This window comes from Kogia breviceps, chromosome 2 (assembly GCF_026419965.1).
Source record: "Kogia breviceps isolate mKogBre1 chromosome 2, mKogBre1 haplotype 1, whole genome shotgun sequence".
Lineage (NCBI taxonomy): Eukaryota > Metazoa > Chordata > Mammalia > Artiodactyla > Physeteridae > Kogia > Kogia breviceps.
Genome location: NC_081311.1, coordinates 30,747,675 through 30,774,438, shown reverse-complemented (window position 1 = coordinate 30,774,438; position 26,764 = coordinate 30,747,675). Strand labels below are relative to the sequence as shown.

The 26,764-nt window shown below is 50.0% G+C and overlaps 1 protein-coding gene across 8 annotated transcripts in view; it reads left to right on the top strand.

Annotated features, from left to right (window-relative positions):
- The window catches only part of UBTD1 (ubiquitin domain containing 1), a 52,179-nt gene that overhangs the window by 5,132 nt on the left and 20,283 nt on the right, over positions 1–26,764 (top strand). For 2 of the 8 annotated variants that reach the window (XM_067024923.1, XM_059054794.2), the window contains exon 2: positions 485–523. The exons of 5 other annotated variants lie outside the window; for them this stretch is intronic. The gene's annotated coding sequence lies outside the window, so the exon portion shown is untranslated. Of the gene's footprint in view, positions 1–484; positions 524–1,490; positions 1,511–26,764 lie in introns of all 8 variants that reach the window. One more of the 8 variants, XM_067024921.1, reaches the window with a different exon arrangement.

Genomic DNA, 26,764 nt, shown 5'->3' with positions numbered 1-26,764 from the left:
TTTTTTGGGGGGAGACGCAGACGGTAAACATACAAAGTGTGTGTGATCATGCATAGAAATCCTGTATGATAATACATACAATTTTGTATTATTATATATGCTGGTGGCTCCCACATGTATAATTTCAGCCCAGTTTCTCCAACTCCAGCCTTGTATATTTTGCTGCCTGCTCAACACACCTAATGTCTAAAAGGCTTCTCAGTTTAACATTTCCAAAACAGAATGAAGGCCCACCCCACCCCCTGTCCTCCCAAAGTCAGCTAATGGTGATTTCATCCTTCCAGTTGCTCAGGCCCCCAAAACTCTAATATCATCCCTGACTCCTCCCTTTCAATCCCACCTCCGCTTAATCAATAGATCCTGTTGTCTTTGCCTTAAATGTATCCAGAACCTGACTCTCACCATCTTCACCACTTTCATCCTGGTTTAAGCTACCATCAGCCTTTTAACTGACCTTCCTGCTTCCTCCCTTGTCTCCCGACAGACTATTTTCATCACAGCAGCCAGAGAGATGCTGTAAACTGTAAGTCAGACTTTGTTACTCCTTTGCTCCCCGTCTCATTCAGAGTCCTTGTGTTGGCCTACAAGACACGATAGGATTTTCAACACCTTGCCTTTCCCCAGCCATCTCTTGTTCTTCATCCCCTGTTCCACCCCCTGAAATCTGAATGGATCCCTCTCTCTCCTCCTTCAAGGCTCCTCCCTTCTTGTCAGTCAAGGCCTCCCAGGCCATCCTTTTTAAAACTCTTCCCCTTCCTTCCACTACCTGCTCTCAGCATTATCTACCACCTTTTCCCTATTTTATTTTTCTCCCTGGCACTCACCACCACCTGACATTGGCTATCTCCCCTACTACGTGTGACCTGAGATTTTTATTTGTTCGTTCCACTGGCACCTAGAGCAGCGCCTGGCATGTAGTAGGTGCGTAATAAATATTTGTGGATGAAGCTAGTGTGTAGAACAGAGTGGGTAAAGTCTGTAGAAGAGCAGGAATGAGCAGCCCTGATTGCTGTCTCATCTTAGGTGGGTGGATGTATCCTAATGGATGGATTTAACTGCAACCTCAAAGTGGTGTTCTGTTCCTGGGACTGGCTTCTCTCTCGCCCCAGGCCTGGGTAAGGTCTCAAATACCTGGGATGTAATTTCCCGTGGTTTGGGAGCCTCTTGCTAGGAGATGCTGGGGCTGAAGCAGGAGGACAGAGTGAAGCCCCTTACTAGGGTCCCAACCTAGCAGTTAGCACTTTCTTGTTATTTTACGTGTGCAACTGTGTAAGAGTGGACCCTTCTCCCAGGCACACATGGTATTTGTGGTCATTAACTCAAGAGGTGGGTGTGGGGTGGTCTGATAGAGTGTGAGGCAGGAAGGTGGGTGATGTGGACTCCAGGCCTCTCTACCCATCGAACTGACTTGCTGGGGAATTTTTAGAATCATAGAATTTTAGAGCTGAAAAGGAACTTAAAGATTTCTTTAACCTCTTTTTCTTTTCCAGCTATTAAAGAGAGAATAAAGGTATGTCTACTCCCTGCCAAGTTCACAGAGATATGGTGCAGCCTATAAAAAAACTGCATAAGCTCCTTTAAGTTTTGAGTATGCTAAGGTCTAGAAATTGTGGTCAAGGTTGAGCATATTCAAAAGGGAGGGGGTGTGGTCTCTTTGCCACTTTCTTGAATGGTGATCTTGGGCAAGTCATTTGTTTTCTCAGTTAATCATCTCTTAAAAAAAAAGAAAGGTGATATTTCCAGTTTACTTCAGAGAGATGTTGTGGGGATAAAATAAACTAACATTGTTTTTAAAATTACTTTCATGGCTTAATGGTCTGCTCAAATATGAGGTCCCAATCCAGAGTGTCATCTGCCATTGATGGGAAATAAGGCCTTGGTTCTCTGCTCCTTCCTAGTTGTGTGTGCAACTTTGGACAGGCCTCTTGATCTTTTTGAGCCTCAGTTTCCCCATTTGTACAATGGGATGACTGCTGCCCTGCTCACCTCCCAGAGAGATTGTAAGAATCAAGTGAGATCCTGGATGAAAAGAGACTTTGTGAACTTGTGAAGTTCCCATTATTCAAAGGTAGAGGATTTTTACACACAAAAACCATAGCCAGTGATTTTCCCCAGATCATTGAAGCTTACTCTTTTTTAAAGAGCAAAACTATAAAGGAAATGTTTAAAAACTATTTTTGGATGGGAATCTTTCTGAAACGGCTGATATGCTTCCCCAGCAAAGTACACTGAGCATGAATAACCTCCTCTTTGCAACTTGGGGGTGTTGAGTTTGGACCGGTATGTACAAAGCCCTGCTTGGTGGAGATGGGGACCACAAAAGCCTCTTTCTCTCAAAAGCCTTTATGTCTGAAAGAAGGTAGGGGTGAACTTGTGGCAGGTGGAAGGGAAATTGCTGAGGAAGAGCCCATTACACAGTGGCCTGCCTCGAGATCCCAAGCAGTATTGGTGTGGGTAGGCTCTTGAACCCTGTTCTGGGCTCTGAATGAGAATAGCAGGTCCTGCCTGAACAGTTACTGTACTCACGACAGTGTGAGGCCCCCAGGCTTTTCAGAATGTAGGGCATTGGGTCCCAAACTAAATGGTTCCCAGCTGCTGTGCTTTGGGGGTTCACGTTTCCACCTATAATTGTTGCTCTGTCTTCTCCCTGGTAGTCAGTGTCACTTTTTTTTTCCTCATTAAAAAACTTGTGGTTAAATATACACAAGATAAAATATACCATTTTAACAGCTTTTAAGTGTACAGCTGTGTAGCATTAAGTATATTCACATTGTTGTGCAGCCATCACCACCATCCATCTTCACAACTTTTTCATCTTCCCAGCTGAAAATCTGTACCTATTAAACACAGACTCCCCATTCTCCCCTTCCCCAGCCCCAGGCAACCACCATTCTACTTTCTGTCTCTATGAATTTGACTACTCTGGGTACCACATAGAAGTGGAATCAGGCAATATTAGTCCTTTTGTGTCAGGTTTATTTCACTTAGCATAATATCTTCAAGGTTCATCCATGTTGTACATGTGTCACTTGCCTGGCTTTTTAGGGGTGAATTCTATTGTATGTCCATACCACATTTTGCTTATCCATCCGTCTGTTGATGGACACTTGGGTTGCTTCCACCTTTTGGTTATTGTGAATAATGCTCCTATGAAGATGGGTGTACAAATATCTGTTTGAGTCCCTGCTTTCAGTTCTTTTGTGTATATGTGTAGAAGTGGGATTGCTGGATGATATGTTAATTCTGTGTTTAATTTTTTGAGGAACTGCCATACTGTTTTCCTTAGTGGCTGCACCATTTTACATTCCCACCAACAATGAACAAGGGTTCCAATTTCTCCACATCCTAACCAATATTTGTTATTTTCTGTCTTTTTGATAATAGCCATCCCAATGGGTGTGCAGTGGCATCTCATCATAGTGGTCACTTCTTGAGATCCTGACTACCAGGCTCAAATAGCAGCCCCTCCAGTTTCCTGGGGGAGCATATGGCTGAGATTGTTAGACTCGTACCTAGAGAGAGTAGATGAGCTCAAAGTGAAGCCCGAGGGGTCCTCCAGAGAGGGGAGTACAGGAGATTGGGCAGGTAGATTCTGTGACATATTTTCTGGTCAGTCAGAATCTGGCTTGCTTCTGGGTTTCTAATAATGTGGTCGATGGCTGGGATGGATGGACAGTGGCTTCCAGTTAAGCAAAGCAGTTCTTTGTTGTTACAAGTCATGTGGCTCCCAAAGAACGTTAATGCTGTCTTACTCATATTGAGCGCTCCCTTTTGCACAAGAGATGCAGGACTATGGTTCAGGTGGGAGCACTTGGGATGGGTAAAAAGGCACGGAGTATTATAATGACATGGCATCCTGGTCAGCTTGTCCGCTGCTCCAGGCCACGTGCTTCTCTCTAAGCTGCTGGGGACAAGATCTCCCTGCTTTCTGAGCCCACAGGGAAGGGGGACCAAGCTTAGTGTGCCCTCACACCTCTGACCAGCCCCAGGCCCTCAACTTGTGTCCCTTATTGCCCTCGGGAAGGGGAACCTGTCAGGAAAAGGGCTGGCGCAGGGTATGGGGTGGGGGGAGTAGGGGGATGGGAATGGCTCCTCATTTGTACCTGTCTCCTCTGGGAGGCTGGCACCAGAGCCCAAACCTAGGCAGCCAGCCAGTTACCAGGCAGCCTGGATCTTAGAGGCGATCCTGTGGACTTGGAATTTTGTTGTTTTTAAGGGCTTGTAGAGATGCAATTAGCAACAGCTCACCTTTGCTGGGTGTGTACCATGTGCCAGGAGCCTCCTGTGCAGTATCTTGATTAATCTTCACATCCATCCTATGGGTGGATACCATTATCACCTTTTCACAGAGGAAGAAATTGAGCCTTAGAAAGGTAATGTCTCCTCTCTAAGGCCATGCAGCTTGTAAACAGCAGGGCCTGATCTCAGAGCCTGAGCTTTTGGCCCCTGTATAGTTTACCTTCCCAGGAAAGGGAGGAAGAGAGCACAGGGTTTTTTTGTTTTGTTTAAACAAGAGTTTATTATTGCGTACCTTCAGGTACCCTGCTCACCTTGTTCAGTCAGTCGTCTCTTTTGATTCTCCTCATGTTGCCTTATGGGAACATTCCTACCCAATTTACATAGGGGAAAGTAAATTGATTTCTGATGGTCACAGGCTGAGCAGAGGCAGAGCTGGCACTCACTTTAATACTTTGACTCGAATTTCAGTGCTCTGAGCTCATTCCATCGTGCTGCCTCCCCCCATCCCCATGAGAAGAATAGGGAGGTGGCTGTGAAGTCTGCAAAGCTGCAAGGACTGGGGTCACTCCGCTCCCTTCCCATTGCTGTCTCCTCCTCCTCTCATTTCCTCGCCCCCAGACTATATCCCGGGGTCCTATGAGTCCATCATTATGCATTCTAGTACTTGGCACTTTGGCACATAGTAGGTGCTCAGTAAATGTGCATTGCATGTTTGAGGGCTGAGTGTGGTAGAAGCAGTAGCATCTCAGCCAGATTGTTCCTGAAGAGGAACACCAGCAGAATGCAAACAGCGTTGTTTCCTCCCTCTTCTCCCAGAAGGAACCTCCACTTCCCAATGCCCAGATGCCAGGGACTTGAAGAAAAGAGCGCCTTGGCTCTGCAGACTTTGAATTATCCCCAAATTCCCAAGGGAAAAGAGGCAACAGAGTCACATTAGCAAAGTGCTTGCAGGATCAGGTGTCATTCTTTGTAATTAATAAGACTAATGATCCCTTGCTATGATCATTTTGCCCTTTTCAAAGTGCTTTCTCAAATATTATGTATCATTTGATCCCCACAACCATCCTGTTAGGTGATCAGGGCAGGAATCATTTTTCCTGCTTTACCGATGAGGATACTGAGACTTAGGATGTTAAGAGCTGCCCAAGTTTGTTGACAAGTAAGTTAGGCAGAAGCCATGGGAGGCAGTGGCTCCTCTGCTTTCTCATTGTGGTGAGAAAGCCTCAGGTCAGAGCCTCAGTTTCTGCATCTGTGAAATAGGGACAAGAGTAGACCACTTCAGGTATTCGGGGATTAAATGTGATGATTTGTGTGAAGTGATCAGTGCAGTGCTCACACGTGGGAGATGCTTAGCAAATGATGGCAGTGGGCCATTAATGACAATAACCTAGGCTAAGTTCATTGTTTCTTTGGGGACTTGTATTCTACTGACTCTTGTTCAGCTCATAGTATTGGGAAGAGCAGAGTGTAGCCTCCCTTACCTTGACCTGGGAAGTCTGACTCTGGCCACCCTCTGGCCCTTCCCCTGCACTCAGAGTGTATAGCAAGGGCTGACCCTGAATTTCTTTTGATTTGCAAAATCTGAGGTCTTTCAAAGAGGACGTTTATAAGGTAGAGTTTTTCTTTCGGTTAACAGGTAATTATGACAATTATGACAAATATTTTATTCACTTAGTATCCATTTGCATTTTTAAATCCTAGCTCCTCCAGCTCATTAGCTGTGTAATCTGGGCAAGTTGTTTTGGATTTGGGGGCCTCACCTTCCTCACCTGTAAAATGGAGATAACAGTATCTACTCATAGGGTTGTCTTGAGGATGAAATGAGTTAAAGCACATAAATCCTTAGACTGGTGCCTGGGGCATATTAAAATATTTATTCAGTAAATAGTAGTTTTTTTTTTTCATTATTATCAGCATGCTTGGCACTGTATTTAAGCTAGCTGTCCCTAGCCTTCTTCTTTCCCCCAAGTTGAGATTTATGGCCAGTGAAGTTCATATACAAGACCTAGCTTCTGCTCTGTACCCTGGCTATTTACCATTCTTGTAACTCCACTCATTCAGGAAAGCAAACGGGAAGCAAGTTGCACAAGAGTGATATTATTGCAGAGATGGCCTTGAATCTAGCTTCTTTTTTAAAGAATGTGAATCATTCACAAAAACTTGAGAACTTCAACTCTTGTTAGTTACAGATCTCTTGCAATGTCCCACATATTCTTGCTGATTTCAGCAACAACTAGTAGCTACTTTTCTGGGCTCGCTTGGAACAGATGCAAACACTTCTTGCCTGGTAGGTCAGGGCTCTGGAGTGCTCTCAGTGTGCTCATCCTCAGCTTGGCAGAACATGTCTGGGTCTGCTGGGGCTTCCTTCCTGGAGCCTGGCACCTCCTCCATGAACTTCCAAGAAATCAGTGATAAACATCCACAGCAGGGATGTTTTCCTTTTTCCCCACTTGATACACAACTCCCTGCAACTGGATTCAAAACTGGTTGTTTTATAGTTATTATATACTGCTGTTTATTGAGTACCAACTGTGTGGCAGGCCCTGCAGTAGGTACTTCATACACATCTCCTCTAATCCTCCTGTTAATTCGCTGCGAGTGATGTTGTCCTCATATTAGGGGAGAGGCTCCGTGATACTAACTATTGCGCCCAGGGTCACATGGTGAGAAATGGAAGATTTCAGATCCCAGATTACTGTTTTCAATTTTCAGCCCTGCATTCCTTCCATGAAACACCTGCCTCACTGTCAGTTTCAACTGAGGGATCACTGGGCCCTAAACAGGTATAGCTGGTTTACTGACGTCATTGCCACCCATGACTATCAAATAGTCTGCTTCTGCCAGTTCTTGCACTGTGTATCCTGAGTATGTTAGAAAGTGCACTTTGCGACAGCCTTCGTGGGTTTGTCCCCCGTTCCACCTCTCCCCACCTTCCCCTACTGCAGTGTCTGCTAAACAGACCACACTGTCCTCTGTAACATGGGATATCACACATGGCATTGATTTTTTTCATTTATGCAATGCGCTCTGTTCCCCCAAAATAGACTGTCACGTGGCCGGAGCATTTCCTTTCACGAACCGTCACAGCAGCTCCAGGAATCATCACCCCTGAATCAGTCCCGTTTACGTGGTGATTACCACGTGCATTAGGCACCCTACTACATGTTTGACATCACTGTCTTCAGTGTTCACATCAGCCCCAGGAGGTAGGTATAATTACCTCCACTTTACAGATGAGGAAGCTGAGGCTCAGGGAGGCTAAGATCCTTGTCCACGAAAGTGGGGGAACTGCTGTTTGAATCCTAGTAGTTGTACCCCAGGGGCCTGTATCTTAACCGCTATGGTACACTGTCCCTAAACATTCACCGTAACTGCCTTGTCCTGGCCACGGTGTGAGCACAGGGCAAAGCGTGACGAGTCAGTTCCTTTCCTCAAGGAGCTCACGGTGTGGTGGGCTGAATAATACTGAGCTTCTGTGATCTGTTTTTATTTATTCCAAACCCATTTCCATGTGGGCACACCCAGGTGTGCAGATTCATGACACACAGCTCCAAGGTTGCAGGGTGAGCTGAGGGGACAGTCCCCGGCGAGCTGGCAGTGCTCTGTACGGCTGTGTTTATGCCCCAGGTTTACTTCTCCGTTTGCTATTTGCCCTTCTTCCCTCTGGGCTCTCACATCAGGTTCATAGAACCCAGAGCTCATCCGGGTCTGGGCCAGTGTGATATTCCTGTTTGTGGCCCAGTGCAGGGCTGGCTGGCGAGGACAAGGGGGGCCTTATTTGACTGGAAACTTGCTGCTATTATGGCTTTTTATAAGGCCCCAAATTATTTTTTGAAACATGCTGTATGTGCCGTTATTTGGTCCCACTCCCTGAAGAGCAGAGTAGGCTAGTCTTTGGAGTCCATAGGCAGAAGGAAAGCTACATTGGACCCTTTAATCTGTAGCTGATCCCCCCTATCTGAAGCTGAGCCTGGCTCTGCCCTGCTTTGCCATATGTCCCACGGAAGATCCAGGGCCTGGATGTCTGGTCCATTCTTGGCCATTAAGCACGTTTTCCTGTGGCCCCGGACAGAGATGCTCAGTCTGCTACTGTTGACAGCACCACTCCTTGGGCATTCGTCTATGCCAGGGGCCCAGGCCCAGGGGAAGTATCCAAGGAGAGACTTCAGCCTATGGGCCCTGTTCTGCATGTGTCTGGCTCACCACCCGATGCTGGTTTGGATATGGATCGATGGGGACCCCTTTTGTAGGCTGGGCCTGGGGCCTCAGTTTTTAGAGGTGAAATGATCCAAAAGCTGTGGGGCTGCTCAGAATCCAGCCTTACCTTTCAGAAGAGAATTGGCATTAATAAGGAATTCGGCTGGAGGAACTGGTTCAGAAAGGTCAAGCCCCTGGTCTGTGGTCTGTTCTGTGCAGTCAGAAGTGGAGCTGGTACCTGACCCAGGGAATCTGACTCCATATCCTGTGTCTTTTCTGTACATCCTGCCTCATTCCTGTGTACGCATATGAGACATACATGTATGTCTCATCATCCATGATGGCTTACAGTCTATCTGGGGGAAGGAGCAAAGACAAATAGAGATGTGATTCAATTTCAAGCAAGATAATGTGTAGACAAGTGCTGAATCATGCGGTGTAGACAGGTAGAGACAAAGGCAACGTGTAGACACTTGAGAAAGAATTGAGGTTGGATAGGGCAGATATTCAGGGTAAGTGAGGAGAGTTTACAGAAGGGTTAGTGATTTGAGTGAGGGGTGCAGGTTGGAGAGAAGCAAGTAATACGATTTTCTTTATTGTAAAAGCAGTCTGTGTTTATGTAAAAAATGTGAGCAACACCAGAAAGCCCAAAGAAGAAAATCTCCTTCATATTCCCACCACCCAGAGAGAGTCTCCATTCCCGTTTGGTGTTTGTTCTTCTAGCCTTTCTTTCTTTTTTATTTTTTAGGCAGTAGAATCAAATTGGCTGTGTACACCAAGGTTAAGGGAAGGTCTCGAATAGCAAATGGGGAGCGTAGGTCACAGCGAGCCTCTGCTGGTTCCTTACACATGGAGTGCAATGAATGAAGTGCTTCAGGAAGAGGCACCCAGCATCCGTGAGCAGATGGGACCGGAGCCTGTGAGGAAGCAGGGGCTCCTCCCACCCAGAGCTGGGACTCAGATTTCATCGCCCACTGCAGAAGTCTCAGGTTTACTCCTCACTGCTGCTGTTCAGGGGGTCAAGGGAAAGAATTTGTCCTGAGTCGTCTCAAAAGCTCGCTCCCCCCGACACACCCCCATCTCACAGACTCCTCTCTTTCTTACTTACCGTCTGGTCTCTCCGGCAGAGTTCTCCTCCCCTGGAGTTGGGGCCACACAGCCGATTTTGCCATACCACAAAGCTGTGCTTCTACCTGAGGTCATTTCAGGGGAGAAACTATATATAGCGGAGGACTATAGCATCAGGACATCTCCACATTGTTCTGACCGTTTAGCATTGCCCTTCGGCCGATGCAGACAAGGTCACCTGGGACTCAGCACCCATCAGATGGGCTCTGCGTTGTGTCTTTAGCGCTCTCTCTGTGTTCCCCAGCCAGTGCTCACCCACACAGGACCAGGGTTCTGACCCCTCCCAGTTCCAAGAGAGCCTTTAAAGGAGCTGCCTAGGGAAAGGGGCAGTAGGGAGAGTTCAGAGCCCAGAGTTCTCTTCCAGCTCAGCCACTTGGCACCTGTGTGGCCTTATGCCTATGAATCTCTGGCTCCTCATCTGAATGATAAAGGAGTTGGTCTGGAACAGTTTTGTACTATTGTTTTAAGCCACTGGAACCCTTTCAGATGCAAGCTTACAAGGTAGCCTGATATATACAACCAAATGGGCGTGCCACACTGGTTGAGGCCGGGGAGACTGGAGCCCCAAGAGGTTCCATTGAAGTCTCAGGGTCCCGCAGAGTACACAATTTGAAAACCACTAGGTGAGACAACCCTCCAAGGTTTCTTCTTCTAGCCTTAGGATTCCTGGTCTGGCCTTACCGATGGCCTCTGGCATAAATGACCCATCAATAGGGGTGGAAACTTTGTGACCTCTTGGAGACTTTGATGGTCATCTTGGGGGAGGGGAGAATGGTACAAGGACAGAAATCTCGGGGCAGAGGTTACTGTAGTGGGGGCAGCCCAGGGGACCACAGTTTGCAGATCCAGTTGGACTTGCTGGCCCGCACTGCCATGGGCTGTTTTTCTCCAGCCTGCTCCCGCTTGCCTTTCCTTTGAGTGCTGGTTTGTCCCAGAGATGAGATGAAAATGAGGATATAATGCACTTCAGGCAAGGAACGTGCATTTAACTTAAGTTGCCTGGGGCTGAGTTACATACTCGATAGGTGGAGTATTTGTAGAGCATCGTGGTACCTTTGGCAGAAATCAGAAAGCCAGGATCTGGGGCCAGTTTTCTTCATTCGGCAAGTTTGTTTGTCAGGCACCTGCTTTGTATTCCTGGAGAAGCATAAGGGAGATCCCAGCTTTGTTAGGACCCCTTGATTTCGAGTTAACAGAAACCAGCTGAATCTAGCTTAAGCACAAAAGGTGATTAATTACAGGGTTTCGTTGCGGGGGGTGGGGGGGGTGGGGTGCACAGGACCCCACGGCAAGATTGCTGCCTGGCCTTAAGCAGGGATTGGAAAAACATTGTCAGATTCTCCCTCTTAGCCTCAACTCGGCTTCTCCTCCGGCTTCCTCCTGTCTCTGCAGCCGGGCTTCCTCCTCCTTCAGCCCACACGGCCCCAGTGTTCCTGCTGCAGCTCCAGCCACACTCGGGGGCTTAGCTCTCCCAGCCCAAAGTCCAGATTCCCAGAGCAGTGGGCCCAATTGGCCCAGCTTGGTCCACTCAGCTCCAGCCAGGGGATGGGGTCACATGCAGCAACACCTGTCTCGTGGGGGCCACTTCTGAGCCCGTGCGGATGGGGGGCAGCTCCAGAAGAGGGGCACTTGTGAGCCGCACAGACAGCTCCAAAGCTGTCTGCTCCTCCAGCCCTCAGTGAGGAGCTCCAGTCCCAGGGCAGGAGCAGGTGCAAGAGAAGCACTTACTAGGCACACAGGGAGACAGGAAAAGAAGTGACCCTTGGCAGAGCCTGCTTGTTGCCGAGTACGCGGCTCCTCCAGGTGGGGCTGTCAGATGGAGGCGACAGGGCTCCCCGGGCTGGTGTTGGCAGTGTTCCCCACAGAGCAGGGGCCCCTCCGCGTTAGCTCAGGGGGAAAGGGTTTGTTGGCAGGATTACAGCGAGGCAGCCGGCCTCGTGGGAGCTGGGCCTGAAGAGCAGTCAGGAATGGAAGCAGCTCTGTCTTTTGGGGGCTGTTGGCCTCTCTGCTTGTGTCTGAGCGTCTGCTCCTGGCTTCCCCCTCTGTAGACCCAGCCTTCTCTTCTTACCCATTGGCTTGTTCCGTGACTGAGCACATCAGTGCCAAGTTCTGGCAGCAAGTAGATTGGCTACTCTGTGGCCAGGGACCACCTAGGTACAGGCAGCAGGTGGGCAGCTGATCCTGCAGGATGCTGGGCTGCCCCTTTCAGGACTCTGGGCGGGGCAGGTGTTAAGAAATGGTCTCCTCATACCTCCTGCAGTCAGGGGGAATGCTTGTGGACAGAGGAGAGCAGAGCCTGGAAGATGGAAGAGAGGAGGGGGTTCAGGAAGGGGGACCAGCCTGAACTGAAGCAAGGGTGCAGGGAGGGGCCGGGGGGGGGCCGGTGTGTGCTCTGGGGAGGGGACAGTAAGAGGCAAGGCCTGAAAGGCACCTTGAGAGCTGAGCTGTGGACCAGGGGTGTGGAGGGGATGGGGAGCCACTGGGAACGTGTGGCCAGGGCGCTGCTGGAGACTTGAAAGGGTACCCTGGACTCAGAGGCTGAGAAGGATGGCTAGGGAAGGGATGGAGCAGGGCTGAAGACAGCCAGGCCAACTAGGGGAAGGAGGGGAAAGGTCTGCCCTGACATGTTGGGAGTGGAAGTCCCTTTGAAGAAAGAATCCACAGGATTGGGTGACAGGTTGGCCGGAAGCAGAAGGAGGGCCAGAGGCGTGGGGGGAGGGGTGGGAACATTGGGGAGGGCCTGGCGACACTGGGAACTTGGGGAAGGGATGCTCGTCTAAGGAGAGAGATCATCTAAGGAGAGAGAGAGATCATTTAAGGAGAGAGATCGTCTAAGGAGAGAGATCATTTAAGGAGAGAGATCGTTAGCCTTACAGAGCAGCAGGGCTGCTGGAGTGCTTGTTGTTTTATGTTGGGAGAACTGAGCGGAGTTAACAGGGAAAGGGAAGTCCCAGGCTAAAGGAAGGAGACTTCTGGAGAATGGGTCCTGGGCCCACCAGCTCTGCTTCTCAGGAACTGTGATCCTGCCCAAGTCACTCAGCTTCCTCATCTTCAAAATGGGAACACTATCTGCCCAGTCTTCCTCCTAGCGATGTGAGGAAGGTCAAAGGTCACATACATGACGATGCTTTGTGCACAGGAAAAGCTTGTACAGATGCGGGCAGCCTTGTTACTGTGGCTGTTGGTGTGCCGGCCTGCATGGTGACCCCCTCTGCAGGGTCAGGGAGCCTTCCTTCCCGTAGCCACCCCCGCCTCCCGGATGATGTCGCTGCCAACTCCATGTTACCTGTGGTCATGTTGAGATCAGCACCCTTCTGGAACTTGAGCCTGGGGGTACCTGGATGGCCTATTAGATCTAAGATTAGTCACCCCTCACCAACTTCCACAATTCTCCTGATGGGTGCTGTGTGTGTGTGGAGCCCAGTGGGCCGACTGAGGCTGAGCTCTCCCTCTGGGAGAAGAAGCAGCAGTTGGGCAAGGGCCGGATGTGGGCAGGCTGAACCATGTTCATTTCACAGTGGAGCTGGAAGGTGATTTCTCCCCGGCGTGGGCCTCCTTGGCCTGTTCCCCACAGAGAAAACCAGGGAGCACTTGTTTCAAAGTTCCCAGGAAAAGGGGAAATGATGAAACCTGCATCCTGTTTTGCCACCGGCCTAGGAAGGAGGCACCCAGGTGGGGACAATAGATGGTGGCGGTGACAGGAGTACTGGTGAAATCCTGGGGCCTGCAGAGTTGGGGGAACAGAGGCTTGAGGAGGGGACCCAAGGTCAATGAGGGGAGAGCATGTGGCCCTCCTTCCCATTCTGTCCCCACCTTGCTCCATTTAGTAGCATCCGGCAGCCTGATAACCTGCTTCATTTTCCCCAGCCGCCCCTGCCTCAGGATGTGGCCCGGCTTTCCCCTGCTGCCCACATCCTGTGCTTCCTGGCTTCCTTCTGGCTCACCTGCAGCTTCCTGTCTCTGGGAAGGCCGGCTTCCTGTGCCCTCCTGTCTTTGGTTTGGGTCTTTCCCGGGTGCTTTCTCTTTTTCCCCCTCCAGCCCCTTCGGCTGTTTCTGTCTGTTTCCCTCCTACAGAGCCTCTGCTCCCGCGAGCCCAAGTGAGACTTTATTCTCCTGCCAGCTCCTTTCCAAACTCGGGCCCCTTGGAGTATTACTTTTCCTAAATCGCAGCAGCTGTGCATTTTGCTGGCCTACCCAGCTGTTCTTGTCCTTGACCACAGAGGTCATGTCATTTGTGACAATAAATAGAAAAGGAGAATGAGAGGGTTGCCCGGTGCCTCTGGGCTCCCCTTCCAGCTGCCTGCAATCCTACTGGGAAATAGTAATAGTAATAAAAATAATACAGCTAATGCTTATACTCTGCATTTGCACTTATCATTTTCCAGATGCTGTGCTAAATATTTTACATGCCTTATTACATTTAATCTTCATAATAACCCAGAGACATAAGTTGTATAGTCATCCTCTGACAGCTGAGGGAAACTGAGGCTCCAGAGGTTACGTAAGTTGTCTGACATTACCTGCCAGTAAGCAGCAGAATGAGACTAGAACTCGTGTGGGTCTGACTCCCATATGCCCATCTCCTAACCTTGGCGACCTGTCTGCCTTCCACTGGAGGAGGAGGGTTGCCACAGGGCCACGCATCCCCTCAGCCCGCTGAAACTTCCAAGTTCACCTTTCCCCCAGTTGCCTGTCGCAGCTAGTAACTAGCCCAGATAAGGAACCCATACGGTGTCCTTCTCAGAGCTGTGCTTTGTTTCTCTTTTCTCCCTACCCCAAACAATGGAAAGACCTTCAGGTGGCAGGGCTCATAGTATTTCTTTTTGCTGTGGACTCCCCCATACCAGTGTCCCATTTTACAGATGGGAAAATGCCTCCTAGTCTTTTTTTTTTTTTAATTCTTATTGGAGTATAATTGATTTACAGTGTTGTGTTAGTTTCAGGTGTACAGCAAAGTGAATCAGTTATACATATACATATATCCACTCTTCTTTAGATTCTTTTCCCATATAGGCCATTAGAGAGTATTGAGTAGAGTTCCCTGTGCTATACAGTCGGTTCTTATTAGTTATCTATTTTATATATAGTAGTGTGTATATGTCAATCCCCATCTTCCAATTTAGCCCTCTCCCCACCACCCTTAACCCCGGTAACCATCAGTTTGTTTTCTACATCCTCCTGGTCTTAAGAACTTAATTTGACATTATCCTGACAAAGGAATGTCAGAACTAGAAATAATAGTCTAATCTCTTGACTTCCATTTGATACTCTTCCCACTGAGATCATGTTGCCGTTCTGTTCTGAGTGTGCTAGAAATATGCCCCAGAGGTTGCCTCTTCCACACATTCTGTTTAGAACACCTCTGCTTTTTGCAGTCAGCCCTCTGTGTTCTATTCTTGTCTGTGAGTGGTGATCATCAATGGGAGAGAGATTGAATCAAGATCTCTGGGGATCGGGGTATATAGGAAGTTTGAAAGCATATTCAGTATCGTAATCACATCTTAGGTTTGGAAAGTAAACCATTTTTAAAATGTAAACTATCAAAGGTAGCGTTTGGCAAAAATCTTGCCCAATGTTACAGTAATTCCCAAGTCGGGCATGGCACAGTTTTGGGTGGGGGTGTGTGTGTGAAGTCTGTGTTTATTAAAAGGTGTGTGCTTAGAAAGGCTGGGAAACACGGTTTTCCAACGGGAGACTGTACTGTCTTGTTGTTCTGTGTCCTGTGGCCCTACAAGTATTTACTGGAGGTGCCTCAGGATGGCTCGCACTATATGGGGGCATTCTGCCTGCCTTGTCTCGGTTGGACCAAACCCTCTTGGGGCTCTGGGTGGCCTACCCGATGGCTTTGTTGTGTGCCAAATGAAGGTGATATCTAGTGTGGAGGCCCGGTCTTGGAGAGTTCAAAGCTAATCTGGAGTATATACCTTCATAAAGCTCAGGCGTGCATTGAGTTTGTATATGCCTGGCCCCATGCTTGGTCCTGGGTATGCAACTGAACAAAATAGGTATGGTCCTGCCCTCATAGAACCCACAGAGTAGTGGGGAAACAGATTCTGCCCAAATAATCAAAATGCATACGACAAAGGGGAGAAGAGGGTGTTGGGAGAGAATTATGGGGTAGGGGGAGTGAATTATTTTGGGGTGGACAATCAAAAACACTTCCCTGACAAAGATACCTAAGCTGACACCTGAAGGCTGAGACTGAGGGAGCCATTTTTGTCTCATGTGACCACACTCCACTTTGTCCAGGGCTGCTTGCTGGCCCATGAGACACCTCTAGATAAATTAGAAGAAGATGCTTTGGGGCAGAGGCAGTCCTGCTAGGGCCCATTGCTGATGAGTGAACATGAGCTGGCCCCTGGTCCTGGTGCTTATGTGCTGGGTTCAATCCAAGGCGGGGAGGTGTGGGGGGGAGGATTACCCAAGCCACATAGAAGGAACTGCATGAGTGAAGGCCCTTGGACAGCAAACAGCTTGATGCCTTCCAAGAAGCGAACGAAGCCATTGGAAGAAGCAAGTTGCCACCTCAGCTTTTCTCCCCTGGTAAGGAGGTATTTTCCCTTTCAAGGAGAAAGGAGAGAGAGAGGCCGCGTCTGGGGCACTGTCCAGAGCTGTGAGGCTGTCCAACAAGCACTTGGATTCTGGCTTCCATGGGGCCATAGTTGGTGAACGTCTGCTCCGACCTTCTTTCCACAGCAGATGTCCCTTCCACAGTGTCCTAGGAAGAGAGACGGACCCTTAGGAGGGAGTTCTGGGGAAGCCAGGACAGAGACCAAAGCCCAGGGCCTGCCAGCTTCCATTCAGCCACCCCAGGACAAGTACCTACTCTGTGCCAAGTTCTGTGCTAATCTTGCCAATTTGGAATATCGTGAACCTTTAACCTTTTTCTTTGTCTTACTTGGGACACACAACCTTTCATTCCACAGGTAGGGATGATGGACTCAAATGCGAATGATGGCTGCTGGGTGGAGAGCTCTGCTCGCCTTGGGGAAGGAAGTGGTGTTTGAGTTCAGTCCTAGGTGCATGGATGCACGTGGACCATTAATTTATGGAGTGGACTAAACTCTTAAGCTCTTGGAGGGAGGGATCCTGTTGTTGATGGTGAATCTGCGGTGCTTAGCGTGATGCCTGGCTCATCACAGGTGCTCAGTATGATATAGAGATTTATTTGGAGATTCAACATCTCTCCAGGAAGGCTGTCCAAATTCGAACCCAGGTTTCTGTCCCTTTGCCCGAGGCCTACCATTGGGCCACAGCTACCTAGTGACAGAAAAACTAAGGGATGTTTGAGGAACTTGAAATCATGTCTTGGGGAACTGGGACTGCTTGGCAAGAAAACACAAAGGCACAGGGAGATCAGGAACGTGGTCTTTAAATCCTCCAAGAACTGTTGTTGTGATATTGTTACCAGTTACTGAGTCCTATGTGCCAGGCACTGTGCTAGGGGCTTCACATATGCAATCTCATTTAATCCTCACAATAATCCCAAAAGGAGAATATTATTCTCTATATTTGATAAGGGAGGGAACTGGGGCTTAGATTAAATGACCCACCCAAGATTGTCTACCTGAGATTTAGAATGGGTCTCTCTGACTCCCAGACTCATAATTGCTGAAAGATTTTAACCAACACAACAGCACTGCCTAGAGATTTTGTCACGTGGTTTCAGAAACTAGAGCTGGCACTCGTGGGTAGGAGCTCCAGGAAGGTAGTTTCCTGTCCCCCATAGGGTGATTTCTCTTCCTAAAGGAGAACAGTCTGAAATTAGAATGATCTGCCTTCTGGAGCCCAGCTAGCACTGCAGGACCTCCCGGGATCTTCAACTTCAATGGGATCTGGTTCTACAAAAGCTGAAGCTCTCCTGCCTTAGCCTGGTAGGGGCTTTTTCTGAACTGAGCTGACATGAGCAGCAGTACTCAGACTTCCTGGGTCAACCCAGCCTGGACTCTGTGTTCTTGTCCCTGTTCTCCCTGAAGCCCAAGCTATAGGGCTGGGTTCAGGTTTCTTCCAAAAGGAGCTGGGCAGGAATGTGCGCCTGACCCCCTTTGGAATGGGCCACACAACCACACGGCCAGGTCTGTGGACCCTGGCATGGAAGCTGGCACTTGTTTGGGCTTCAGGGGAGGGCAGATTGGAGTGGACGCACCTATTCTGGGCTCTTTAGGGCTACAGATGTTTACATGGATGCATTGATTGTCCTGTGCCTTTCACTTTGCCTCACTGACTTCTGGTGGCCATGTGGCTGGCTCCAGGATGCAGAAGGGTGTGGGTTGGCTCTTGAGCCCCTGCCCCACATCGAGTGAGCTGACATCAGTGGTTTACACAGGAGGCTGCAGGAGCAGGGGACAGCCAATTGGAATTGCAAGACATGGATGAGATCGCCTTTTCAACTCCAGAGCATTTTGACCAGAAATTAGAGTCGGAAAGGCCCTAAGGGTGATATCGTCCAGCTACACACCCAGCGTGGAGTTGCTCCACTCAGCACCCCTGCCAGGCAGTCGGCCAGGCTTTCCTTCAACAAGGCTAATTTTGGATGGCTCTAATGAGGAGGAACTCCTTCCTGGCCCTCCTCAGAGTGTGTTTCCTATGCACTGCCTTATTGCCTCTCACCGTGGCCTTGTGAGGGGGTCTGTATTCAATGAGCTTGCGTGATCCTGGGCAGGCCTTCTTTGTGTCTCCCGCCCACTGGTTCTGCATGAGCACGTCTGCTTCCCTTTGGTGAAGTTTTCCTGTTACCACTCCTGGGATGCGAATCCAGGGTAAGCATTGGTGACCTGTCTTACGGCGTGGTGAGGTTCAAAGATAAGGCATAGGCCTTGCCCACGTCCTCCCACACGTGTGGCCGGGCAAGGACCACAACCCCCGAGATGCTCAGTCTTGCCCTTTGCTGCTCAGGCACAGTCTGCCTCCTTCCTGATCTCTGGCGTGTTTTGTGGGCAAGATTCAGAAAGCCCTTTCCAAACAGCAAGGTTAAAGTTTTTGGCTTCCTTCTTTAGAATGTACCTGGCCGGTGGGGTGAGTGTGGGGATAGACACGTAGGAGCCACATGGTACCAGGAATAGGACATAGCAGCAAGGAGGAGGGATCTGGAGGGGGGCCAGGGTGTGATGGCTGAGTGCCTCGGAGAAGGGCCACCGCCACGGGAGGCTGGGCCCACCCCGGTAACTCCCTCCTGTTCTCCTTCAGAGGTCTTTCATCTCCCTACCTCCCTTTTCTTTCCACTTTTCTCCTTTTTCTCGTCTTGTGAGGCAGCCCTGAGCTGTTCTGCCTTCCAGCTCTTTAGCATCTTCTCTTCTGTCTACCTGGAGATTCTCGACCTTAAGGTTTAGCACCCTTGACGCATCATATTTCTTTATAACGTCTTCTCCTTCAGGGCTCTGCAACCATACCTGCCATTTCAGAGCAACTCCTGTCTGTACCTGGGAGCTTTAACACTGAGCCTCAACCAGACAGTCTGGATGCTTGGCTGCCAGCCTGCCCAGAACATTTAATTACCTCTTGCAGGTGACATCTTATTCCACAGCGATATTTCACGACAGTGCCTTAATGCTGAAGGACAGGTCCAGTGGTAGGAATTTTTTTTTTTTTTTTTTTTTTTTTTTTTTTTTTTTTGTGGTATGCGGGCCCCTCACTGCCGTGGCCTCTCCCGTTGCGGAGCACAGGCTCCGGACGCGCAGGCCCAGCGGCCATGGCTCACGGGCCCAGCCGCTCCGCGGCATGTGGGATCCTCCCGGACCAGGGCACGAACCCGTGACCCCTGCACTGGCAGGCGGACTCTCAACCACTGCGCCACCAGGGAAGCCCCAGTGGTAGGAATTTGATGTATCGTGGCATGCCAACAAGACGACGTTTGGGGGCAATAGAAGGAAATGAGTAATTTGTGGAGTACCTTCCACGTGCCAGGAACAGGGCAAGCTTCTCCTTCCAGTGAGCCTGTGAGGTGGCACCGTTATCTCTGTTTTACACATTCGAGAACTCAAGCTTGCTTAGGGTCCCAGGGCCGGTTAATGGGTAGGGTCAGAGTGTGAATCGTCTTCTGCTTGATTCCAGAGCCCGAGCTCCTTCCCCTGGTCTGTGCTGCCTCTCCACAGGGCCTCTGTCTTCAGTGTTTCCTACTAGCGCCGAGCCCAGCACCTGGCGTGAACATGAACATGTGATGGTGGTCTTAGAAGGTGGGATAGGGCTGTCAGGTAGGGGCCTGGTGAGCTGGGTAGACCCGGGATGGTTGGAGGCAGCTGTGGGCTGGGGGAAGGCAGTGGCTGTCCTCGGTCCTTGTACCTTCTGTTTGGGTGTGACTTAGTGGGCACCCAGGCTCACGGTTGAGAGCATCCACAAGTGGGATGAGGAGCAGTGGTGCTGGGTGTAGCAGACCCAGAGTTATGTCAGGACCATTGATCTCGGCGGGCTCCCAAGGCTGACGAAGGCCAGCTTCCTGGTACCTCTGTGAGAGGTGGTATTGGTGAGATTATGTCCACCATCTCCTGGGCCAACTTCTTCCCCATTTCCCTGGTTCTCCCCACCTTCTGCCCCACGACAGCCAGCAGGTTGAGTGTGAGGGGACCCATCTAGGGACTAGAATAAATGTGGGTGTGCATTTGGTTTTGCATCCCTTAACCCTTTCTTAACAGCAGGAGTCAGGCTTTCAAGCCTTTGGGGACCAGGTTTGTTTTTCTGGTCCCCTCCATTGGCTCTGATGCTGCCTTTTTCCTGCGCTCACCACAGGGCCCTTCACCCCTGCTCGTGCCTCCTTATGGGCTCCTCACAGAGTGTTTGCTCTCACTTGTACACCCTTTTCACCTTGCCTCCTCTCCTGACACTCCTAGATCTTAGAGGCTTGTCTGGGGGTTAGGACTCACCCTTCCCCAGTAGGAACTGAGAAAGGGATTTGACGATGATGAAGATTTATGTCCCATTGGTGCTTGGCTCACCCTGTGAAGGCAAGTGCGTTTATTCACGTTAAAGCTGTTCTGCCGTATGAAACGGGCCTAATGATACAATGGCTTGAAGAGTGAGAAATTCATTTTTCTGTCTCATGTCGTGGCCCTGATTCTCCCTGATGTGAACAGACCAGGTGAGAGGGGCACCTCTGCTGCTTGTGGTCATTCTGGGATCCATTTCCTTTGGAAGTGCTGCTTCCAGCGCTTCCAGCACTGTGACATCCAATGATGTCACAGGACATCATTGTCCACATGGCTGAAGCTTGGATTCCAACCAGGGGAAGGGAAAGGAGGAGGTGGAGGAGACAAGCCTGTTGTCCTTAGGCCCAGGTCCTCTGTGACTCACATCCCTACAGCTCACATTCCATTGGCAAGACTGTAATTACAGGGACTTCCCTGACTGCAAGGGAGGCTGGGAAATGTGGTCCAGCTGGGCTGCCGCTTGCCAAGAAGGAGGGGAGAATGGACTTGGGTAGACAACTGCCAGTCTTAGCACAAAAGATGGAGAGTATTTTCCTTTGCATGTGCTGATATGAAGAATGTTTCCCTGCTTGTAATGTGCCCGCTCTCTGTGATAACTTGCACACACGCCTCCCTCCTTTGGCAAACATCTGTCTGTGCATCAGACTCAATGCTGCACAAACTGGGTGAACCAGAAGCTGAGTAAGGCAATTCCTGCCTTTTAGCAACTCAGTGTGGTCTGGAGAGGGCAAGTGTGGAGGCCAGAGAGTCTGTAAGTGCCAACACAGAGATTCTCTTGTTCTTGTGTGCAAGGCACTGCAGATACAGAACTAAAGGAGCACACGTGGCCTCCATATGCGCGCAGTCGTGTGGACTAGGAGATGGAAGTGAAGTGCTGGGAGCAGGGCTGGCTTGGGGAATGAGGAGGGCTTCACAGAAGAGGTGACATTGGAGCCGGGCACAGAAGCGTTCCGTTTCAACAGGTGGAGGAGGGGAATATTCAGGAGAGAAGACCAACAGCGAAGGCGTGCAGACTTGCAAACCCGTGCAGGGTTGCCGGCCCGGGTGTGGTCTGCGCATAGTGGGAGGGAGTCCAGATGTCCCTGTGGTCCATTCCTTGCTCCATTCTGGCCTCTGCACCTGCTCCTTGCACCTGCCTTCCCTGGCCACCCTTTCTACAATTGTGCCCCCTCTCATGACTTTACTTTTCTGCTTATTTTGAACATAACACATCTAAATACCTGGCACATCTATATTGACCTGTGCATCATCTGTCTCTCCCATTAGAGTATAAGTTCCATGAGAGCAAGGATTTTGTTTTGTACAGTACCTGGCAAATAGCAGGTACTCAGATGTTTGCTGAATGAATAAATGAATGAATAAAAATGTGTGTTGAAGATCACATTCTTGGAAAACCTTGATTTCTATGCTAAAGAGTTGGGCTTTTTATTTTGTAGGCGGTGGGAAGCCACGGAAAGTTTTTGAGCAGGGGGGTGACACAGTCACTGTAGGGAAGGTTATTGGCAGCAGGAAGATGGGTTGGAGCAGGGAGAAATGTCCCTTCCCTGGTCGTACCCCAGCTCCGCAGCAATATACCCTTCAGCCTGGTGCCCCGTTTGTGCAGCCTGGAAACCTTTTCGTGGGCACGGTCATTTTGTTCGGAGCCGAGCAGAGATTCAGTCTCTGGCAAGTCTTCATTCCTAGCAGTGGGGTGGATGTAAGCTGACCTCTGCTTTTCTTTTTGGAGGCCAAAGAAGGTCTAACAGCCATTCTTGTGCACTTCACTGGTGAAAGTGAAAATTGATACAGTCTTTCTGGAAAGCAGTTTGGCAAAAGGTAACCAAGTACCTTAAAGATATTGTGAAAGATACCTTTAACCTAGAAATTCCAGGAGGACTATGTCATAGGAAAGGAAGCCAAAGTATGTGCAAAGCTTTATGTTTGAAGACTTTCGTACCAGTGTGAAAAATTAGGAATGATCTAAACGTGTGACTCAAGTACCTCTCATCTCCATCCCACTAAAACTCTGTCTGCCACATAATAGGCACTCAATACAGTTGGAGTCCGGGCCCTTGTTTTCTCTCCTGAGCTAATGTAGCAGCCTCCTAACTGGTCTTCCTGCTGCCAGTCTAGTCCCCTCAAACCCACCCTATGCATGGATTCCAGAATGAATGATCAAAAATGCATGTCCTGGGCTTCCCAGGTGGTGCAGTGGTTGAGAGTCCGCCTGCCGATGCAGGGGACACGGGTTCGTGCCCCGGTCCGGGAAGATCCCACATGCTGTGGAGCAACTAAGCCCATGTGCCACAGCTCCTGAGCCTGTGCTCTAGAGCCCACGAGCCACAACTACTGAGCCTGTGTGCCACAACTACCGAAGCCCATGTGCCTAGAGCCCGTGCTCCGCAACAAGAGAAGCCATCTCAGTGAGAAGCCCGTGCACTGTAATGAAGAGTAGCCCCCGTTCGCTGCAACTAGAGAAAGCCCGTGAGTAGCAACGAAGACCCAGTGCAGCCAAAAATAAATAATAAATAAATAAATTTATTTTTTAAAAAAAATGCATGTCCTTCTTCTGCAGCATCTTTTCTGGGTTCTTCCAGCTCTTCGGGGTAATGTCCACACTGGCCTCACACCTTCCATAGCCTGCTCTCACCCCTGCTTTGGCTTAGTTTCCAGCCACCTCCTGCCTTGCATGTCACACTCTGGCAGCACTGCTTGCGCTTCCCTTGCTCACCTCCAGGCCCTTGCTCCCCTTCTTTCCACTGCCTGGCTAACCCCTGCTCATCCCTAGCCTCGGAGCAGACTTCAGGACCTCTCATAGACTGAGTGAGACCCCGTCTCCTGTGTTCCCGTGATCCTGTGTGATCGCAGTCCTTGCGTTTGTACATTGTTTTCTACTATCTCCTTATGTGTCTGTCTCCCTTACCAGCTCTGACCTTGAGAGCCTATTTTATTGGCTTTGTGTCTCTGTTCCCCAGCATGGGGTCTGGTACATAGGAGAAGCTCAATACATTTTCTTGAATGAGTGAATGAATGAATGGAGAATGATGTAAGCTTTTTGTTATGAAGAAGTACATCCTGTACAATGCTAAACATGTAGTAAATATTTATTGAATGATTCTATGTGAGGCAAAAAAACAACAGGATTTTTTGGAAGTGTCTTATTTATTCTGGATTTCCTTTATTTCCTGAGTTGACCTTTTGGGGTACAACCTGGGCATCTGCATTTTTACAGAGCTTCCACAGGGGAATCTGATGAGCAGCAAGGGCTGCAAATCACTAGCTTAGCAGATTAAGATAAAAGCAGGATTGAGGACATACTAACGGTGGGAGTTTGGATTGTACACACTGTGTGATCCCAGCCATACATGTGTGCATTGAGAGGAACAGAAAGACAATTTGCTCAACATGTTATTGCTGGTTATTGTTGGGTGTCAGGATTTGGGTGACTTTAATTTTTTTCTTTTTGTGTTTTATTGTGTACTTTTTCTCTATTTAGTATATGTCACCTTTTAAACAATGCAAAAAAAAATGAAAGGAAGTGCAGTCAGACAAGGAGTCCTGATCGTGCTTGGCATGGCGGGTCCTGGGATCAGCCCTGGGCCACAGCCTTTCACTGGCTCCTGCGACTGATTCCAGCATTGGGTCTAGAACCCGACCCTTTACCCTTTCTGAGCTCCAGCATCCTGGTGCTCCGAGAAACTGCCCAGTGACTGGGGGCCTTGGAAACTGCTGTAGATGATTGCTAGGTCCGAAGCAGGCTGCCTTGTCATTGCAGGTCTCCAGGTGAGGAATGTGGTGAGAATTTGGTAAGAATTTGCCACCCCGAGGTGGTCTCCAAATGGGTCCAGAACAGAGAAGCTGAGCTGGGATGGGATGGGGGTGAGGCCCGGTTCTGAGGGCCAAGACCAGTAGGTTCACTGTGATACCGGGGGCTGGGTAGAGAGCCACCGGATAGAGGAAGGGCAGGGGCAGCCAAGTGGGACACTGAGGGTTAGAAAAGTGGGACAGTTGGGGAGCAGGTAGCAGGGGACTGACTGGGTCGAGGAAAGCAGCCCACTGGAGGGAGCACCCCTGAAACAAGGGGCTCTTGGTTTGTAGTCTCTTGGCTCTGGAGCTAACCAGGCAGCCGGGATTGTCCACGGGGTAGGGGTGGGGTGTGTTTGCTTGTTATCTAATGCCGTCTTCCTCCCAGCGGCCTTTTTGAGTCTTTTTCCCTTTATGTCCCCCATCAAGGTGAGCTCTTTCTTTCCTTTAAAGCCCCGATGGTCCTTGTTCATGCTTCTTATGGCCTTCGTCACTTTCTGATTTTGTGTTCTTGTTTCTGGGCGTGTCTTGGGCCCTCCTGAGGGCAGCATGAATCTTTGCGGTCCACACAGGCCGTGGTCGGGTCCAGGGAAGGTGGAGGAGTGCTTCGAACCTGCTTTCCTAGCTGGAAAGGTCAAGGCCAGGGCTACAGCAGGGAGGGCTCTGCTCCTGGCCTCGTGGCTGGCTCCTGCCTGGTGCTTCACAGGGTCGCCACGGGCCGACAGGGTGCTCGCAGGCAAGTAAATAGCATCCCCCATGCAGAGCTGCCGGCCCTAGCAGTTCTTGACCCCCACTGAGTTGAAACTGAGAGGATGCCTTTTCCAGCAGCCGAGAGCCCAGCCCACAGGACTCCCTCCCTGTCCCTTTAGTGGCTGCGCTGAAAACAGATACCTCCTGCTGCCCTGGGTTTGCCGCCTCCTTCTCCCCACTGCCAGAGCCTGTCTGCACAATCCATGGCGGGGAGGAGGCTTGGGGCAAAACAGGTGGTCTCCTAGCACACAGCTACCAGCTGCATCCGGTCTGCCAGGGGGCCTTCCTAGGGCCTTGCTTTCTCCTGGGTTTTAGCACCCTGGGAGCCTGCCTTTCTCCTCTGCCCCAGAGGTGGATTGAGGGAAGGATGAAGAGGCTGCTCCTGCCTGGCCTCGGGCTGGTGGAGCACACTGAGAGGATGAGGCCTGACCTGTCCCCTCAAGTCTGACTCAGCTCTTGCTCGACGCAGATCTTCAGTCCTCATCAGACTGTCTCAGGGAGGGCAGGTGATGTGGGCCATGACGGAGCTGCCCGAGACGGGCCGGGCCTTGCAGCCTTCTACTCTGGGAAACCCCACAGGCAGGGCCCGCTGCATCTTTCCTAGCCACACAGCCGGCTGTCTTCCCCGGAGACGAAGGCCTGGGGGCGGCTCCACCAGGAGGTGAGATGTTTTCCCCTCCATTGCCCCCTTTCCCACTCACCCTCGTCTCTGCCCAGGAGACCTGGGCTCTCACCACCCCACCATGTGATCCTCTCCCTCGATCCGTCTCTCAGCCTTTATTGAGCACCTATTGTGTGCCAGGCACTGGCCTGAGCCCTGGAGCTCCTGAGATGGCTAAGGCCCAGCCCTGCCCTTACAGTTTGTTCGCCGTGCATCTCCTACAGAGTGGCTTAAATGGGAGTTTTATCAGATCCAGGACAGCGAGAAAGAATCTTTCCTTAGAGGTGCCTTGTGAGCAGAAGACACCCAAAGTCCTGACTGAGCTGTTTCCACCTTGTCATGACAAGGATCTTTTATTGCCTTTCCCCGTAAGGCTTATAAAGTTTCCTACCAAACCACACTTAAACAAAAGCTTAACACACACACACACACACACACACACACACACACACACACGAGACCTTATTTTTTTAAGAAGTCAATCCATATACAAATATATATTCTAGGAAGTTAAAGGCCCATCACAACACCCCTCCAGTGGAAAGACTGGTGTGTATCCCCCAGATTTTTTTGCTCGCTGATGCTAATGCTGTCTTTATGAACTCGGGCTCATTTGGGGCTGCCTGTTTTCTTGGGAAGCACACAGCCTCCAAGGGCCACCACCTACCCCTAGACCTCTACCCAGAAAAATGGCATCAAGCTCACAGTCCTCCTTGCTCCCTGCCCCCACCCTCCCCAGTTTGCACCACATCAGGATCTAAAGCTCTGTGGTGAGAGCCTTTGGTTGGCTAGAATTTCATTTGCCAACCTCCCCTTCCCCGCTTGCACCCCAGACTCCTCTCCCCTTGAAGAGGAGTGTGTGGGCAGAGTCGGGGGATCCCACCTGGATCTGGAAGTGGGACCTCTGGGTTTTTCTGCCCCATTCCTCCTCCTCCTGACCATGTCTCTCACCTCCTATCTCCTGACCTCAAGAAAGTGAGTCACAGAAGCATCACAGCCTTCCAGAATTGACCGAAGCATCTTTTCTGGGCTGGAATTCTATGAGCTCTGTGAGCCACTAGTTTCCATATGCTGATCAGAAGCTTTA